The sequence below is a fragment of the Penaeus vannamei genome, chromosome 8 (genome assembly GCF_042767895.1).
Source record: "Penaeus vannamei isolate JL-2024 chromosome 8, ASM4276789v1, whole genome shotgun sequence".
In the NCBI taxonomy this organism is placed as follows: Eukaryota; Metazoa; Arthropoda; class Malacostraca; order Decapoda; family Penaeidae; genus Penaeus; species Penaeus vannamei.
In genome coordinates this window covers 994,557-1,002,056 of record NC_091556.1, presented here as the reverse complement: position 1 = coordinate 1,002,056, position 7,500 = coordinate 994,557, and the positions used below count along the sequence as shown (strand labels likewise).

The 7,500-nt window shown below is 47.7% G+C and overlaps 1 protein-coding gene across 3 annotated transcripts in view; it reads left to right on the top strand.

The window, feature by feature from the left end:
- Positions 1-7,500, top strand: part of LOC113804025 (collagen alpha-1(XVIII) chain) — a 247,902-nt gene that overhangs the window by 150,478 nt on the left and 89,924 nt on the right. The window lies entirely within an intron of this gene.

Below are 7,500 nucleotides of genomic sequence, written 5' to 3'. Positions count from 1 at the left end.
CTCTTTTCTGTGTATGTACTCCTCTCTCTCTCTCTCTCTCTCTCTCTCTCTCTCTCTCTCTCTCTCTCTCTCTCTCTCTCTCTCTCTCTCTCTCTCTCTCTCTCTCTCTCTCTTTTATTTTTCTCCCTTCCTCTTCATCTCAATCTCCCTTCTTCCCCATCCCTCTCCCTTACTCCCTTTGTATATTCAGCCCTCTCCCTCTCCCTCCTCCAACCCCCTCCTTCTGTTTCTCCTTCCCCTCTCCCTATGTTTTTCCTCCCCTCTCCCTCCTCCTCTCTGTTTTCTCTAGATCTATCCCGGCTTCCCTGTGTTTCTTTAGCTCTCTCCCTCCTTCTCCCTGTTTCTCCATCTCTCTCACTCCTTCCCTCTTTCTCTCCTTTCCTTCCTCCCTCTGTTTTGCCATATCACTCTCCTCCTTCCTTCTTTCTCTCTATCTCACTCCCTCCTTCCCTTTTTTTTAACTATCCCCTCCCCTCTTTCTCTCTCTCTCTCTCTCTCTCTCTCTCTCTCTCTCTCTCTCTCTCTCTCTCTCTCTCTCTCCCTCTCTCTCTCTCTCTCTCTCTCTCTCTCTCTCTCTCTCTCTCTCTCTCTCTCTCTCTCTCTCTCTCTCTCTCTCTCCCTCCCTCCCTCCCTTTTTTTCTCTATCTCCCTTCCTCCTTCCCTCTTTCTCTCCATCTCTCCCCCCTCCTCTCTTTTTTTTCTCTCTAGTTCTCTTTCCCTCTTTCTTCCCTTCCCTTTCTCTCATTCTTCTCTCTCTTGCTCTCACTCACACGTCTTGAAGCGATAGAAAATCCACGTACCCAACAGGCATTTATATTAGGGAGTTCATCTTTACATTTTTTTTTAGTGTGACATGTATTTTTTCATATATATATATATATATATGTCTGTATCTTATCATAGTTTATTGTATTTCATTATGCTCTGATGGTTGTTATTTTCAGCGTATGTTTGGAGTATACTTTATTAAATATGATGTTTTGGCGTTTGAGTTATGTGTGTGTGTGTGTATGTGTATGTTTTAGCATACTTTATTATATATTTCATTATATTTTGGCTATATGTCTTACCTTTTTAACGTTATATTTTTTCTTCTATTTCCAGGTGAGTACATCTTAAATGGTATATAGAAGAGGCACAGTGCAAGGTGAGTAACAAGGTACACAGGTACAGTAGCACGTCTTTTTTGTGAAGTGAAAGAGGGTGGGAAGAGACACGAAATTCTTATATATAGAAGATCGTTTTCCGACGTGTATCAACAGAAAAGAAAAGAAAAAAACAAAGTGTGTTTGTTTGATTTCGAAAAAAAAGTTAGATAGATGTCAGCCTCGTATTCGGAAACAGGGAATTCTTTGAAGCATCTTCAAAGTTCCACCGTAAACCTAGATTTAGAAAATTTAGAAAAGATCTTAGAACCACCTTATAGACCGTATCGAATCCCTACAACAATAACCACAAATTCAAAAATCAAAATCACGGTTCTCAAACGACTTTATCAAGGTTGTAGTACGAAACCCAGTACTTTTAGCAGTGGTATTACAGTGCCGTTTCAATACCGGCTGTACCACGTCTGGCATGAAACCCTGTGTGCCATGTACAACTTTTTACGACCGTCTTATGGCCTCGCTATAAACGCTGCCACAACCACGGGTCAGTAACAATAGGCGTCCTCGTAATAAGGGGTTATTAAGGGGTTATTGGGATTGTCTTTGTTAATGGCGTCTGGATCGCCTTTTTTTTATATCATTGTTATTGTTGGTTTTGTTGTTGTTTATGTTTTTTTTGGTGGTGGTTTATTGTTATTTGTTGATGTTGTTGTTGATGTTGTTGTTGATGTTGTTGATGTTGTGGTCGTGATTTAGTCAGGCGAAAGTCAAAAGGAAGATTTATTTTGTGGTAAAATTTTTAGGATGTCGTACGCATGTGTATGGAAGCATATATACTCGACTCCACATACGCATCCACGCTTTTATTACCCCTACAGACTTACATATCCCCTTACCACACACACACACACACACACACACACACACACACACACACACACACACACACACACACACACACACACACACACACACACACACACATTTACACCCCCCCCTTCTCTCTCTCTCTCTCACCCACCCTCCATACCCCTATAACCCACCCCCTTCTACCTGTATAGAGTGAACCCCCGTCCCCCCACCCCCTCCACTCCCCCTCCCCCCAATACCCCCGTCCATCCACCCCTCCACTCTCCCCCTCCCCCATACCCCCCGTCCCCCCATCCCCTCCACTCTACCCCCTCCCCCTAATACCTCCCGTCCCCCCACCCCTCCACTCTCCCCCTCCCCCAATACCCCCGTCCACCCACACCCCCTCCTCCCCCTCCCACCAATACCCCCGTCCCCCCACCCCTCCACTCTCCCCTCCCCCCCGTCCCCCCACCCCTCCACTCTCCCCCCTTCCCCCAATACCCCGTCCCCCCCTCCCCCATACCCCGTCCCCCCACGGTAAGCCCCATTCTCCACTCTCTCCCCTCCCCCAATACCCCCCGTACCCCCCACCCCTCCACTCTCCCCCTCCCCCAATACCCCCTCCCCACCCCCTCCACTCCCCCCAATACCCCCGTCCACCCACCCCTCCACTCTCCCCCTCCCCCCAATACCCCGTCCCCCACCCCTCCACTCCCCCCAATACCCCCGTCCCACCCACCCCTCCTCTCCCCCAATACCCCCGTCCACCCCCATGAGTGAACTCCATTCTCCACCCTCCCCCTCCCCAATTCCCCCCGTCCACCCACCCCTCCACTCCCCCCAATACCCCCCTTCCCCACCCCTCCACTCCCCCCAATACCCCCGTCCACCCCCATGAGTAAACCCCATTCTCCACCCTCCCCCTCCCCCCAATATACCCCCGTCCCCCCACCCCTCCACTCTCCCCTTCCCCTCCAATACCCCCGTCCACCCACACATCCCCCCCAATATCCCCCATCCACCCCATGAGTGAACCCCATTCTCCACCCTCCGTCTTAGGTACCCGAGTCTCCTCTCCTACCGTGAGTAATAGTAATAAACTCCCTCGTCTCCCTGCCGTGAGGAGAGTCCCACTCCCTCCTACTCCCTCCTACTCCCTCCTGCCACGAGGGGCTAATAGAGAAACTCCCCCTCCCTCCCCCCCTTACCCTTCCCCCACCATGCAGAGCCCCTACTCCTTCCCCCGTGCCATGAGTAACCCTTACTCTCTCCCTCTCTCTCTCTCATCCTCTTCATCACCTCTTTCCCCCATCCCCTCCTCTCTCTCATTCTCTCCCTCCCTCTCTCCTTTCCCTCATCCCCCCACCTCCCCTTCTCTCTTCCCCCACCCCTCTCCCCTCCCCCTCTCCTCACTTCCCCCTCTCTTCTCTGCCCTTCCAATCACCCTCTCTCCTTCTCTCTTTCCCCATCCTCCCCCACCCCCTCTCTCCTCCCCTCTCCTTCTTCCCTCCCCCTCCCCTCTCTCCCCCCCCTCCCTCCCCTTCTCTCTTCCCCCCACCCTTCCCCACGCTCCTCTCCCCTCCCCTCTCCTCACTTCCCTCATCTCTATCCTTCTCTCTCCCCCACCCTTCCAATCCCCCTCCCCTTCTCTTTTTCTCCCCTCCCCCTCACGCTCAGCCTAACCGAAGATGACGAAACGGAGGTCGGACTTCTTTGGCCCTCCTCAAGACGTGCGGGAATCGAAGCTCTCGTGATGCTCTCTCTCTCTCTCTCTCTCTCTCTCGCTCTCTTTCTCTTTCTCTCTTTCTCTCTCTCTTTCTTTCACTCTCTCTCGCTCTCTTTCTCGCTCTCTCTCGCTCTGTCTCGTTCTCTTTCACTTTCTCTCTCTCTTTCTTTCTCTCGCTCTCTCTCTCTCTCTTTCTCTCGCTCTCTCTCTCTTTCTCTTTCTCTTCTCTCTTTCACTCTCTCGGTTTCTTTCACTCTCTCTCTTTCTCTTTCTCTCTTTCGCTCTCTCGGTTTCTTTCGCTCTCTCTCGCTCTCTTTCTCGTTCTCTTCTCTCTTTCACTCTCTCGGTTTCTTTCACTCTCTCTCGCTCTCTTTCTCGCTCTCTTTCACTTTCTCTCGCTCTCTCTTTCTCTCTTTCCTCTCTCTCGCTCTCTCTCTCTCTCTCTCTCTCTCTCTCTCTGTCTATCTCTGTCGCTCTCTCTCTCTCTCTCACTCTCTCCCTCTCTCTCTCGCTCTCTTTCTCTCTCTTTCTCTTTCTCCTCTCTCTCGCTCTCTCCCGCTTCCCTCCTTCCCTCTCTTTCTTTTTCTGTCTCTCGCTCTCGTTCATTCTCTCTCTCTCGCTCTCTCTCTCTCTCTCTCTCTCTCTCTTTCTCCCTCTCTCTCTCTCTCTTTCTCCCTCTCTCTCTCTCTCTCTTTCTCTATCTCGCTCTCTCTATCCATCTCTCCCTCCCTCTCTCCAGCTCGCTCTCTTTACTTCTCTTTTTTATTCTCCCTTCTGTTTATGCGTCTGGGGTATGTGTGTGTCTGTAAAAGATCTGTTTTTGTTTTTGGTTTGTGGTGTTGTGGGGGAGGGAGGGAGGGAGGAGAGGAGGGAAGAGAGGAGGAAGGGTGTTGGGGGAGAGGAAGGAGAGGTTGTATCTGTTCTAATTTCGTATTTTTCGTTTTTCTTATTGTGTGTTTGGTTTTCGAATAGTTTTTGTTTCTTTCTTTCTGTATGTCTTGTGTCTTTCTGTGTTTCTCTTTCTCTCTCTCTCTCTGTCTTTGTCTCTCTCTCTCTCTCTCTCTCTCTCTCTCTCTCTCTCTCTCTCTCTCTCTCTCTCTCTCTCTCTCTCTCTCTCTCTCTCTCTCTCTCTCTCCTTCTCTCTCTCCCACTCCATCCATCTATCTATCCATCTATCTCCTCTCACACCCGTACGCAATCATCACAAAAAAAGAAAAAGAAAAAAGAAAGAAAGAAAGAAAAAACATGAAAAAAATAGAAAAGGCAAAAACAGAAAAATAGAAAAAATAGAAAAAAAAGCAAAAAAAAAAAAACTAAAAAGAAAATGCAAAAACAGAAAAATATAAAAAAAACAAAAACAAAAAAAAGCAAAAAAAAAAAGAAAAAAAAGGAAAAATAAAATGAAAAAAAAACCTTCTAGCCCATGACTCACAGCGCAAAAGCCGCCTCATCTCGCGTTATCTGAGATTAAACATCGACAGAGATTCGGTCCACGAGTTCAAATAGCAATTTTTTTTTCTATTGCTGTGAGTATTTGATCAGACACGCATACGTACATACAGCCGTACACGCGTGAAATTCGGACATGGACGTACGTACACAGATTCAGAGAGAGAGAGAGAGGGTGGGTGGGGTAGGGGGAGGGAGAGGGAAGGGGAAGGGGAGGGAGGGAGGGAGGGAGAGAGGGGGAGGGAGGGAGGGAGGAAGAGGGAGGAGAGGGAGGGAGAGGGAGGGAGGGAGAGAGAGAGAGAGAGAAAGAAAGAAAGAAAGACAAAGACAGAGAAAAGGACCAAGAGAACAGGCACACACACAACCCCCCACACACACACACACACACACCCATACCCACACACACACACAATCACACACCCACACCCACACACGCGCACACACAAACAACCACTCACCTCCCCTCCCTCTCCCCTTTCCACTCCCCTCCCCTCCCCGTCCCACCTCCCCCCGCCCCGCACCCCCCCCCTCGTGTGCTTGCCCCGCCATTCACAAACCGAAGGGGGCGCGTGAGTGAGTGGGTCCTCTTGGCCTGTGACTGAAGAGGGACTCGCTCTATATGGCCAACTGTACCCCTCTTCAGCGCCAGGTGAAGCGGGGTTGGACACAGGGAGGGAGGGGTGGAGGAGGAAAGGGTGGAGAGGGGTGGAGAAGAAGGAGGGGGGGGGGGAAGGGAGGGGTTGAGGTGGGATGGAGGGAGGAAGGAGGGGAAGGGGGTGGAGGGGTAGTAGGAATGAGGGAATGGAGGGGGGAGGGAGAGAGGGAGAGGGGGTTAGGGGTTGGGGGGAGGGAGGAAGGGAGAGAGGAAGGTGGAATGAGGGAAAATGGGGAAGAGAAGGGGGTTAGGGGAAGGGAAGAGGAAGAGGGAAGAAGGGGTTGAGGGATGAGAAGGAGGTCAGGGAAGGGAGGGATGGAGGAAGGGAGAGGAGGAGGGGGATGATGGAGAGGGAAGAGGGGAATAGGAAGGGAAGAGGAGAAGAGGAGAATGAGGGGAAAGTGGGGAATTGGAGAGGAGAAAAAAGAGAAGAGCGAAGAGGGGAGAAGGGAAGGAGAGAGGAAGAAGGGATGAGAGGAGAAGAGGAGAGAAGAGGGAGAGAGAAAGAGAGAGAGAGAGAGAGAGAAGAATGAGAAAGAGAGAGAGAGAGAGAGAGAGAGAGAGAGAGAAAGAGAAAGAGAAAGAGAGAGAAAGAGAGAAAGACAAAGACAAAGACAAAGAGAGAGATAGAGAGAGAAAAACAAAGAGAGGCGGGGGCAGAAATGAATCGTTTGTGGGGGGTATTTTTTAGATATATTTTGCGGAGTGGGGGGTGGGGGGGGGGGCTAGGATTGTGTGTGTGTGCATGTGTCGGCTTTGTGTTCATATTTTTGTATCTGTATACATGTAAGTATCTCAATGAATGTCTGTCTGTATGTGCATCCATGTGCATCTGAATATCATACAAACTCATGTGCGTTTAAATATGTACGTAATTGTATGTGCATATACCCACGTACAGTTGAATATATACATGATTATATGCATACCCATGTGCGTTTAAATACGTACATAACTGTATGTGCATATACCCATGTGCGTTTAACTACGTACGTAACTCTATGTACATATACCCATGTACACTTAAATATATACTTAACTATAAGCATATCCATGTACGTTTAACTATGTACGTAACTCTATGTACATATACCCATGTACATTTAAATATATACTCAACTATAAACATATCCATGTACGTTTAACTATGTACGTAACTCTATGTAAGCATGTGCGTGTGTGTTTACGTCCCATACCTCGATCCAGTGAGCGTTTTTCAAAGAATACTTGAAACGCTATCGCACGTGACGTCATCATTGCGTCACACCTATAAAAGTCACGTGATATTCTTTGCCTTAAATGATAGCTTTGTTATGGGAAGAAATTCGAAGGTAGGAATGAGAAGAAATATAAAGAGAGAGAGAGAGAGATGATGAAATAGTGTAATAGATAGATAGAATGATGATTTAGAGGAAGAATGATATAATATAGAATTATAAAGATGTATATATTATATGATAATTGTGATTGTATCTATAACTGTATATTAATTCATATCAAATAAAGATACATAAACAAATTATCAAAGAAAAAATATTGATATAAAGAAGTAACATATTTTTTTAGAAGAATGTAATTTAGTTTCTGTACAAAAATATAATTAATATTTTTTTCCATTGATAATCCAAGGAATTTAAGGATAAGAAAATAGAATTAGAATTTAGTTTAATGAAGTTCCTGTCAAATCAAAGTAAATCAATCCAAACATCAAT